The 10311-nt window shown below is 51.3% G+C and overlaps 3 non-coding genes across 3 annotated transcripts; all 3 read left to right on the top strand.

The window, feature by feature from the left end:
• The first annotated feature begins 1867 nt into the window (after positions 1–1867).
• On the top strand, positions 1868–1939 carry TRNAE-UUC. The gene has a single exon. It is a non-coding gene; the product is annotated as a tRNA-Glu (tRNA).
• Positions 1940–3211: 1272 nt separating this feature from the next.
• Positions 3212–3283, top strand: TRNAA-UGC. Its single transcript has one exon. It is a non-coding gene; the product is annotated as a tRNA-Ala (tRNA).
• A 3996-nt stretch (positions 3284–7279) lies between these two features.
• On the top strand, positions 7280–7352 carry TRNAK-UUU. Its single transcript has one exon. It is a non-coding gene; the product is annotated as a tRNA-Lys (tRNA).
• Positions 7353–10311: the final 2959 nt, after the last annotated feature.

The following is a 10311-nucleotide window of genomic DNA, read 5'->3' as shown; positions in this document are numbered from 1 at the left end:
AGCGCCAGGAGGAACCTCTTTCGAGTTTTCTCCTTCCCTTTTAGTGATTTTACTAGAAAACAGATGTCCCTGTTTAGAAGGTAAGAGCCTCCTTGAGGGAAGGGGTGTCCTGGGGGTGTCACAGTTCGGATTCCAGTGGCCCCCCTACACTGTAAGGAAACTCCCGCCACCTGTTCCGTGTTCGCAGGGCGGGAGAGAGCAGCATCCATGGCAGTGATTTGCTTCTGGCTGCCGCAGCAGAGCAGCAGGCTCAGCTGTGAGAACTTCCCGGAGCTATGAAAGGGGAGGGGCCATGGCTCTGTAGCAGGAATGCAGGGCAGGCGAGTTCACGGCAGGCATTGTGGGATACTGGCAGAGGCCAGTTATGGTGATATAATGAACAGCAGCATCTACACTAACACTCTGTCACTTTAAGTTTGCTGCCAAAAGCTCTAGACCTCTCATCGAAGTTGTTTTATTTTGTCAGCAAATCAGGGCAATTTTGTCGCCAGACGTGGCATTGCAGTGTGTGCACCAGCCACAAGCTGCCGACCGAGGGAGCATTGTGTGTTTTTCACACAGCTGAGCAATATAATGATGCTGAAGTAACCTTGTAGTGCAGACCTGGCCAAAGACACTCTCTCTCTCTCTCTCTCTCTCTCTCTCTCACACACACACACACACACAGAGCTTGCAAGGAAAACCTCACCTGCTCCTCTGCTTTGGCAGGGAGTCAGGTGTGGGCAGACAGGGTGTTATAGCTACCCACAGGCACCATGGCTTAGCTGGCTAAAGCTTCTGTTTTGTAAACAGGAGATCCTGGGTTCAACTTCCAGTGGTGCCTTGTTGACGGGTTGTTGTGGCACCTGGTATTGGCTACTGTCAGAAGACAAGGTTCAGAGCTAGATGGGCCTTAAATTACACTCACAGACACTGATAATAGAGTTACTGAAAGTTTGGGAATTAGGAGCAGGTAAGTCAGTGGTCCAGTCCCCTCGCAGATGACACCCCTCCCCTCTCTGGGACAGGGGCAGGTCTGAGCTCTCACCCAACTGCTCATTGTGGCTGCCAGAATCTGTGGGCAGCTTGTTTAGTTTACAGCAAAGGTTGAGTCCTGCTTTGTGCACCGTGTGTGAGAATGAAAATCCTAAACCGCCTTTTGAAATAACGAATGCAGCAGGACGTGTTATAGTCCCTGCCCCAAAGCAGACAGACCAATGGAGAAATGCCGTCGAGTCCAAGGTAACACTCCCCTGCCATTTTAGCTTTTTTGCTTGCTAAACTCCTTCTTATCTGCCTGGCCCAGGCTGTCCTCTGCCTCAGCTGCTGCTCCTGGCCTGCTCTAGAGTCAAACATGCAGGGGCCCCAGGGGAACAGAGGCTGGGACAGGGCAGCAGCCTGGGCTGGGCTGGGAAGATGCTGGGAGTTCTCGTTCCCTGAGAACTGGCCCGGCTCCCTTCTCAACAGCAAACAAACCAATTCCACGTCCCCTCCCCAGAAAAACCAGCCTGGAGTCAGAATGTGATCAGCTCCCACTGAGGGGGAGCAACACCCCTCCCTTGGTCTCTATGCCAGAGCTCTTATCAGCTCAGCGTCCTTCCCACAAGAGTTGGCTGCTGAGAGGGTTGCAATGGGTTAAATGAAGGCAGAGGAGGATTGTTCCTGATGGGTTTTCTTTGTGTGGCTCTGTGATCCTGCTGGAGGAAGCATCATTTGTGCTTGTTTCAGTAGCTTGAGTTGGGCTCAGGTTGTGACCCTGAGCACAGGGATTCCTGCACTCTCTGCTCTTAGCCCCTCAGGGAATGGACAATGGAGCAACTTCAGAAATTGGATAGAAAGTAGCCTAAGAAAGTGTAACATAAGTGAGGAGACAAAAAGCATCTACCCCTCCCTGGTGGTCTAGTGGTTAGGATTTGGCACTTTCACTGCCAAGATCTGGGTTCAATTCCCAGTCAGGGAAAAGTGACTTTAAACCAGAGCTGCTTTTGTTATTCTTCACTTACAACATAAACGAATCCGTGGTGTTTTCCTGATTCCCCCCATCTTCCCAGTGTCTCCATGGCAGGGCTGGCTCCAGGCACCAGCCCAGCAAGCAGGTGCCTGGGGCGGCCAATGGAAAGGGGAGGCTTCAGCAGCAATTTGTCCCTCTCAGAGGGAAGGACTGGAGGCCAAAAGCAGCAGAGGTAGAGCTGCCATTGATTGCAGCTTTTTTATTTTTTTTTCCACTTGGGGTGGCAAAAACACTGGAACTGGCCCTGCTCCATGGAAGACAATTTGTTAAATCCCAGATGAGTGGAGTTAAATCAGTTCTCAGCCTGAGTTCTTAGGTCTTAATCCTGAGGATATTGTCCCACCATGGGGCCATTTCCCTCCTCTCTTTCCTAGGGAAGCACAATTTTCCTTGCACAGACACAGGAACAGCAAGATCTTTCTCTGTCCCTTGTGCAAAGCAGGGGGCCAAATTCCATGGAAACAATGGACAAGCAGGGGGCCCTGGGCACATCCAGCCCTGGCCGTGAGATATTCCCTCCCCTCTTTCTTTATGCCCCTGTTGTTATTTCATGGATAGTCTGGGATGGGGGAAAAGCTGAGTTCACTCCAGGTGGAGGGGAAAAAGGACCCTGAAAATCTCAGGACCCAACCCCTGCTACCAGGATCACTGAGGTGCTGGGGATTTGAGTAGGAAAGGGACGGTGTGAATTGTCAAGGTGGGGAATGAATAACAATCTACAACTAGATCCACCTCATTAACCACCGACACAGGCTAATCCTGCTGCCGATAGAAGGGAAACTGGGAGCGATTCTTTGCTGTTCAGCCATGGAAACAGTGACCCAATTGCACTGCAGTGAATGTGCTGGGGAAAGCTGGACTTTACAGGCAGGTGGAAACACCTGGAGCTCCCCACCCCACTTCTGCCACCAGGGTGAGGTGTGGAGCTGCTCACAGCATCCCCCACCATGACCTTGCAGCACGGGGTGGCAGCACCCCCCACCCAATGCAGGGGAGAGGGCTGAGTGTATCTCTGCACCCTGAGTCCAGGGCACAAACTCTCTCTGTCCCACACATAGAATCTGGCCCTGCTGCAAAGTGACCCCTATGAACAGTTAACCTCCAGGAGAGCAGGACTGGCCCTCAGAGAGGGGAATGGGCTTCTCATGAGGCTTATAGGTCACTGGATGCAGTGGAAACAGGAGGGCTCTGGGTGTAATCCATAGTCCAACTAAACTATGTGGGCATGTAGTTCAGTGGTAGAGCAAATGCTTTGCATGTATGAGGCTCTGGGTTCAATCCCCAGCATCTCCAACTTCATTTTTTCACCCTGGTGCTTTGCTCATGCCCAGCTGGGATGTGGCCCAGCAGTCTCCCTGCACCAGTTTCAATCCTGCTCAGTGAGGGGCAAGTGCCAATTGCATGGAAGGTCTGGGGGGGTTTCTGCTCCTAACTCACCTTGGTACATGTAAGATTCCCACCCGCTGTGCTGCTTGGGACAAGGGTAGATGAGAAGGGTGAATCCTCCAGCACTGGAGGGAAAGGTCCCATCTGCACAGACTGAGAGACAAGGAAACAGAGGGTCAGTCAGTGCTCAGAGAGGAGGGAGGTCAGTGATGTACACCCAACAGGGGACACTGCCTTTTTGAGGCGAGTGCAGCTGGCTTGGGATGGTGCTGACGATGGATAGAAAAAAAGGCTGGAGTCAATGACAGCCGAGACCACAGAAGGGGAAGGGGAATGGCAGCCCCACAGAAGGTCCTGGGTGCTCAGATGCCCCAGTTATTGCACCCTGGCCTGTCACAGAGAGAGAGAAAAGACCCAGTGGGACCCAGCCCCCCTACAGTGATCCCATGGACAGGAACCTGGCTGGGAGTGGGGTGAAGGTTCCCTGTGGGCAAAGGGGAGCTGAAATCCCTCAGTGTCCTGGAATTTAAGCAATGGAAGCTTCAAACCCTGCAGGGGTGTGGGCTGAGGTGCATCAGCAGAAGGTTGGGCTGGACAGGGGAGGCAGGTTTGTACAATTTTTGGTGGTGCCCAGAATGGGACCAAGTCCTGCCCCCCCCACACACACACACCTGCCTAAGGCTCTGGGAGGAAGTTTGGGTGTGGGAGGGAGAGGGGCTGGGCTCTGGGAGAGTTTGGGTGCAGGGTCTGGACTCAGTCAGGGGGTTGTGCTGCAGGAGGGTGTGCAGGGGGCAAGCTCTTGGAGGGAGTTTGGGTGCAGGTGTGGGGTCTGGGTTGGGGTTGGGGGTGCAGGAGAGGGTGAGGGGTGCAGCATTTACCTCAGGCATCTCCCAAAAGCAACCTGCACCCTCCTCTGGCAGCAGCCCCTAAGCGGGAGGGCCAGGGGTGTCTCTGTGCATGGCTGCCCGCAGACTTCACCCTTGCAGCTCCCATTGCCACAGTTGGCAGAGTTGGCACTCAGGGCAGGGCAGCGCACGGAGACCTCCCCCACACCAGGGACGTGCCAGCCGCTCCTGGGAGTGGCGTGCCACATGGAGTGAGGGCGGGCAGGAAACTGCCTTAGTCCCCTTGTGCTGCTGGCGGTGGTGGCGGGGGTCCCTGGGCCCTTTTAAATTGCCCAAGGGTGGCAGGCAGCACTGAGGGGGACACTCCCAAGGGCCTAACGTTGCTTTGCACAATGATAAATCTTGGAACAGGACAGAAATGAAATGGCAGCAGAACCTAAGGAATTAAAAGCCTCCGGATTCTTGTGTGTGCACTGACTCTGAACGGAAACTGTAATTTGACTTGCTTTGTGTCTGCGGCTGGTAAAATATCAAGGCAAAATCATTCCAGTGATTGTGACCCTGGGATTGAGGAGGCTTTGGTCTTATTCAAATGTAACTAGCATGTTACACTTGTGTTTTTAAAGGTGGCTTCCCCAAGCAATCCCAAGTTGTTCTTCCCACAGCTGGCTGATGGGGGGCAGCAGGGGATCTCCCCAATCTGGGGGAATCTCTCTGGGCCCCACTGTTAATTCTCCATCCTTTCTCCCCCTAACCATGCCCACCCCTCCCCCCCATTATCAATGTTTTGGAGCAACCCCTCCCTCCCTTTATGGGATACCGACTCTGTGACAGAGACTGACTGGGGCTCCTCTCTGCACGGCCCCAGTGGGGAAGGAAAGAGACTGGAGGGAGGGGGAGAAGATGAGCAGAAGGAGTCAAATGGGGCTAAACCAAAACAGAGATTTTCTTTCTGTCAAAATGTCCTGGAGTCTCATGGCTGAAAAGCCGCATCTTGAGTTAGGTTTGATGCATCAGCCTTTCAATTACCAGGCAAAGGTGTGAATCACAGAGACTGATAACTGCCTGCTTCCCAGCTTTGCCTAAGGCTTTGGCTACACTTGCACTTCAAAGCGCTTTGAAGCGCTAAGTGTAGTCAAAGCGCCAGCGCTGGGAGAGAGCTCTCCCAGCGCTGTCCGTACTCCACCTCCCTGTGGGGAATAACGGACAGCGCTCGGAGCCGCGCTCCCAGCGCTGGGGCTTTGACCACACTAGCGCTTTGCAGCGCCTCAATTTGCAGCGCTGGAGAGGGTGTGTTTTCACACCCTGCTGCAGCGCTGCAAATTTGCAAGTGTAGCCAAGGCCTGAGAAGCACCTGCACTGGTGCAACTGGTTAGCGCAGAGGGGGCTACTGCTGGGATTATGAATTCAAGCCTTATTTGGAGCACTGGTTTTTATTACCTGTGTAGTTTCCCCAACTTGCTTTGCTTAATTTGCATGGAAAGTGCCCTACTAGGAAAAGGAGAGTAAGTTCTAAAAGGTGGCAGTAGGTGCATAGCTTGGAAACATCCCCCCTGTGCTGCTATTAGTTCCAGTAGATTGTTCACTGGCAGCCTGAATTGATTTCTTTGCTGCTGTGAAAGCTGCCATGAAAAGTCTCTGGTCACCAGAGCTCCCTGCTTCTTCCAGCACATTTCTGGGTCCTTCCCTGCCCCAGTCACTGCTGTAGGAGGGTCCTATATACACTGAGCCTAAAACTTTTACAAGCCTTCTTAGCGCAGTTGGCAGTCTCATAATCTGAAGGTCCTGAGTTCAAGCCTCAGAGAAAACAATGGCTTTTGCTCCCTGCTTCAGATTTTCTACAGGAAATCAGAGAAAAGAAACTAGAGGAAAGTGGTTTCTAGACACCCTCCCACCCATCTCTCTCTCTCACACACACACACACAGACTTTTCTTGGGCATTTTCTTTTCCTTCTCTATGGACCTTGTATTTTTCACAGAGCAAAATAAAACAAAAACATGCAAGTCCAAGCCTAATACAGTATGAAACTCAATGCAGATCAAATCTCACCCTCAGAGATCTTTCAATAAGTTTCTTTGGCAGACTAGATTTATTTTATGTCTGGGCCCAATCTTTTCACCTGGTATAGCCCTTGTTCCAGCTCAGGTGGTAGCTAGGGGATGTCTCATGACTGCAGCCATGTTTGTTCAGTTCCACCCCCTTATACAGCTTTGGTACAAGGCAGGAATTCTTTGTCTCTCTCTTGGGGAAGAGCCCCAGGTTTAAGATGGATTCCTGTACCAGGTGACATGGTCACATGTCCTGTGAGACCCCCAAGCCTTCATTCTTCCTGGCCTGACTCACAGATGGTGCAGGACAGAGCCATCTCCAATCAATTGTCCTGGTTAATGGGAGCCATCAAGAGTCCAAACCACCATTAATGGCCCACATTTTGCATCATTACAACAGGACCTCAGAGTTATAGTTCATATTTCTAGTTTCAGATCCAAGAATGATCGGTTCATACAAATAGGATGAACACACACAGTAGATTATAAGCTTTGTAATGATACCTTACAAAAGATCTTTTGCATGAAGCATAGTCCAGTCACTTTATATTCACACTCATTAGCATATTTTCATAAAAATCTATGGAGTGCAACGTCACAGCAGGGAAAGGGTTTTACTGCAGCACCTGGCAGCAGTTGAGTTTCATGTTCAGGCTGTGGTATGAGTTCCTCCAGGTTTCTCGTAAGCACACAGGGACCTTCGTGAGTGCTCTCGATACAGGAATGGCCCCGACATGATAAAGTGATGTAGTTTGCATTTTCCTTTTTTATTTCTGTATTTCCAATGACATTTCTGTTTGTGATTTTGTTTTGCTTTGTATAACTGTGTTTTCTCCTGGATTTGATATTTAACTGAAAAAAGAATAAGGCCTCAGGGCGCCGGATGGAGGAGCAGGCTGGGGCTAGGACTGCTAAGAGAGCCAGAGTAGCAGGTTTTCTGTATTGTTTCCTGCCCTCATTTTCATGAGTAGTTTCTCTTCTTCATGAAATTTGCTTCCTTTCTGTGTAAGCCTGGCTAGCTCAGTTGGTAGAGCATCAGACTTTTAATCTGAGGGTCCAGGGTTTAAGTCCCTGGTCAGGTAAAAAGGGAACAGTTCCCCACAAAAGGAAAGAAGGCATCTGTCCAAGTTGTTATTTGACATCACTTTTTTCCCCAGGACTTGTTCTTTCCTAGGAAGGGCCATGTACGACTGAAGGGGCAACTTCCTCACATGCCCACTGGCCTCTCAGGCTGGATTAAGAAAGGCCTCTGGGAGCTGCAGCAAACTGCTGCAGGCCAACTTGGTGAGCAAAGGCAGGGCTGCCCGCACAGGGTCATACACACCAGAGCTCAGCAGAGGTCTGGGGGTTCCCTATTGGTCCCATGGTGTAAGGGCAGCACTGGGGACTTTGAATCCTGCAATCTGAGCTGAAGTCTCGGTGGGATCTGAGGACAATTCCTGTGCCACAAACCCTGCTGGGTCTTCCAAGGCTCGATCTTGCTTTCTCCAAGGCCATGAAAACCTGTCTTTTGCCTGCTAGCTGTTGTGACTTGAGCACAAGAGGGGACGTTTGATCCAGAAGCCTGGCCGTGCCTGGAGTCCTGTAGGTAGGGATGCGAGCTCCATTTCCTCTGAGTCCTGAAGCTGGGCTGCAGCCTGGCCTGGGAGGCAGCCCTATTGGTTGACCTACTGGCCCAAAGTCACTTGGGCGGTGTTGGTGTTCCCCAGGGATGCTGAAGGGCCTAAGGGAGGGAGGCTCAATACTCCCCCCTATCAGTCAGGGCGGAAGAGGAGGGCTACAAGAGTGGGCAGGTTGATGGCTGGGCCTTCTAGCATTCGGTTGGGGATGAGGTGGGGAACGCGAACTGGGAGAAATGGTTGCTGGCCTGTGAGGAGTGGCTCAGCCGGTGGCGTAAGTGGACCTTGTCATTACCTACAAGGTTGTGATGCTCAAGACCCATCTGTGGGGAATTTCCTCAGCCATGTATTTCCCCCTGCTCCACGAGTGCTGCTGAGACCGAACACGATGACCTTCCACTTCTTGTGGGGCCATAGGACGTCCCCACCTAGTCAGGAGAAGTGCGGCTTTTCTGCTGTATTAGAAGGGGGGTTGGGCCTGGTGGGCTTTGAAGTCTTGTACAGCTCTACTATTTTGTGTTTCAATTTTCAGTGGGTGGCTGAGCTGGAGGGCAGGTCAGGCCCGAGGGGAATGACGGGACAACCATAAAGAACCCAACTGACTCTTCCGATATGGCCGTATTTTTTTTACCCCACTGGGTGCAGCACCGGGTATGGGATGGCCGATAGTGGCGGAAGGGGGAGGAGATTAGGAAGGCCTCCCCCCCCCCCCGTGTTCTTCTATTCCCACCTTACACCCTACATGATTTTCAGTGCGTGGCTAGGCGGAAGGTGCTTGCAGGATGGCTTCATCCGCAACAGTGGCCACCCTCACAGCAGCGGCGGCCACAGTGGCGAGCCCCACCCCCCTTTGACTCAGTCTGAACACAGGTCAATGTACCACTGGGTGAGACAGGCCAATTTTAAGGAGCTTCCTCTGAAGGTGAGCAACTGTCCCCAGAACTTACTGACAGGAGCTTTAAAGTATTTGCAAATGTGCACGGCCGGCATGTGCAGAGCAAAGGCGGCCCGGGGCACTGTGTCAGGCTCTGGCACCGCTTGAGACAATGGACCATCTTCAGCCACCAGGCGACCCAGGATCTAAGGCAGGAATGGGGTGAGGAAGCAAGTCAAGCTGAGCATGGCAGGCAAAAATTCATCTCGCCTTCGTGGGCGCTCGCAATGATACCCTTTTTGTGTGCCAGGGCTGACAAAAACCTCCCAGACAGAGAAGCAGCAGGCCAAAAAAGCCCTCTACACCAACATTCCACACAAAGATGGATTACAAGCCGTCAGGAACAGTATCCCCGATAATGTCATGGCAAACCTGGTGGCTGAACTTTGTGACTTTGTCCTCACTCATAACAGATTTGGGGACAATGTATACCTTCAAGTCAGCGGCACTGCTATGGGTACCCGCATGGCCCCACAGTATGCCAACATTTTTATGGCTGACTTAGAACAACACTTCCTCAGCTCTCATCCCCTAACACCCCTACTCGCGCTACACTGATGACATCTTCATCATCTGGACCCATAGAAAAGAAAATCCTTGAGGAATTCCACCATGATTTCAACAATTTCCATCCCACCATCAACCTCAGCCTGGACCAGTCCACACAAGAAATCCACTTCCTGGACACTACAGTGCTAATAAGCGATGGTCACATAAACACCACCCTATACCGTAAACCAACTGACCATTATACTTACCTACATGCCTCTAGCTTTCACCAGAGCACACCACACAATCCATTGTCTACAGCCAAGCTCTAAGATACAACTGCATTTGCTCCAACCCCTCAGACAGAGACAAACACCTACAAGATCTCTATCAGCTGTTCTTACAACTACAATACCCACCTGCTGAAGTGAAAAAACAGATTGTCAGAGCCAGAAGAGTACCCAGAAATCACCTACTACAGGACAGGCCCAACAAAGAAAGTAACAGAACCCCACTAGCCGTCACCTTCAGCCCCCAACTGAAACCTCTCCAGTGCATCATCAAGGATCTACAACCTATCCCTCACTCTCACAGATCTTGGGAGACAGGCCAGTCCTTGCTTACAGACAACCCCCCAACCTGAAGCAAATACTTACCAGCAACCACACAACAAAAAACACTAACCCAGGAACCTATCCTTGCAACAAAGCCCGTTGCCAACTCTGTCCACATATCTATTCAGGGGACACCATCATAGGACCTAATCACATCAGCCACACTATCAGAGGCTCGTTCACCTGCACATCTATCATTGTGATATATGCTATTATGTGCCAGTAATGCCCCTCTGCCATGTACATTGGCCAAACCAGACAGTCGCTACGTAAAAGAATAAATGGACATAAATCACATGTCAAGAATTATAACATTCAAAAACCAGTTGGAGAACACTTCAGTTTCTCTGGTCACTCATTTACAGACCTAAAAGTCACAATATTA

Source organism: Mauremys reevesii, unplaced genomic scaffold (assembly GCF_016161935.1).
Source record: "Mauremys reevesii isolate NIE-2019 unplaced genomic scaffold, ASM1616193v1 Contig4, whole genome shotgun sequence".
NCBI classification, from domain to species: domain Eukaryota; kingdom Metazoa; phylum Chordata; order Testudines; family Geoemydidae; genus Mauremys; species Mauremys reevesii.
The sequence above is the reverse complement of the archived record's forward strand: the minus strand, read 5'-3'. Positions and strand labels throughout refer to the sequence as shown.